General features: G+C 33.5%; 1 long non-coding RNA gene across 1 annotated transcript; it reads right to left on the reverse strand.

The window, feature by feature from the left end:
• Positions 1-470: 470 nt before the first annotated feature.
• LOC119649681 lies at positions 471-1,339 on the reverse strand. Its single transcript, XR_005249174.1, has 3 exons — positions 847-1,339; positions 644-793; positions 471-580 (listed from the first exon to the last, which is right to left on the reverse strand). It is a non-coding gene; the product is annotated as an uncharacterized LOC119649681 (long non-coding RNA).
• Between the last annotated feature and the right edge of the window lie 218 nt (positions 1,340-1,557).

Genomic DNA, 1,557 nt, shown 5'->3' on the forward strand with positions numbered 1-1,557 from the left:
TGTACAAATAAAGTTAATAATAGTATATTACCATAATTTTTAATAATTGACTGCAAAACCCCCCTTAAGTTCATGATAGCACGACAAAATCTCACAACAATATAGAGTATAACATAGAGCATGATCTTACCAAGTTTGGTGGAAATCGCACTATTACTAACAAAGTTATAATACGTCAAAGTTCTGGCTTCTTCGCAAATTCAAGACTATCACTGTCAATATCATGCGAAAGTGGATATTCTCACATAATATATGGATATATTACGTGCTACGTATTAAGAAATACACAAAACCTTTCGTACCTGAAGCGTCCAGCTTCCGGTTTCCCGACTTGTTCTACATAGAGTTGTCATCTTCTTTATTTGAATGCCATAAATAGATAATGGGAAATTTGGCAAAACAGTTTCTGAAGAGAAATGGAATTTATTCTTCCACTGTTTTGTCGATAAGTATAAATAATAGAGAAACACAGATTGCGAATTCGAATGCCTTGTTATTTATCCATACTAGCCTTAAAACAAGAAATTACATATAGATTTAGATTCTTTTTTCCCCACGAACATTACAAGTGCCGCATTTCCTATAGTAATTGACGATAAAATTTAAGAAGCCCTTACTTAATAAAATGTCAGTTTTACCTTACCAAAATGTTATCCAGGTTCCCATTTATCATCCCTCACTCTTTTTTTTGGGCACGAACAAAACGAATTAGAGAGAGAAGATTTGACCACTCCGTATACCATCATTCGTCAAATACAATTTATGCATCACTACAAGATTGCTAACCCTTGATCTAGAAACTGACTTAATTCATTTAAGGACGTATACGATTAAAAACTCTACTACCTTTTAAATACTGGTTGCACTCCTAAACAGCGTGATTCTGGATGGGGCAGAGACTGAACTCGAAAGTAAGTTCAGTTGCAATCACCATTAAAAGGTCAAAATATAATCACCACTTTCTGCCCAGGCCCGCCCGAATTGACTTGGAGGAATATATGAGTCATGTGCCAAACAAACCAACTGTTTAGCATGTTTGTAACATATACTTAGTTCTGAACAGATCACATATTCCTTGCAATGACATCCAGAGAAGAATGAATACGCAACGGAAAGTATTCGACCACAGTATAAAATTTAGATACATGCAAATGCGCAGACATGTCCATAATTGATAAGAATTACATTTCTGTTGGTTTAATTAATTTTAAACTTCGACTGATCTAATGTTACTAAAGACTATGCATTATATTAATAAGCACTCCTACAAATTTAAAATTAATTACAAACAAACTCTCAAAATCTATCACTAACAATTTCTTGTTTACGTGACTTTTTCATTCTTGATGTATATGAATTATTTTTACTTTTTGAACCAAATCCCACCTCATAAACTTCAATCTCAACAAGCGTTGCTGCACTGCAGCCCACAGTTCCAATAATATTGATAGAGTATGTATGCACACAATATAAAAGTGTCAAACTCAAAATTAATTGCGCAGAAATATATATAGAAACTAGCTACAATGTTGCATTATCGACTGACATAAATCCTCG

This window comes from Hermetia illucens, chromosome 2 (genome assembly GCF_905115235.1).
Source record: "Hermetia illucens chromosome 2, iHerIll2.2.curated.20191125, whole genome shotgun sequence".
NCBI lineage: Eukaryota > Metazoa > Arthropoda > Insecta > Diptera > Stratiomyidae > Hermetia > Hermetia illucens.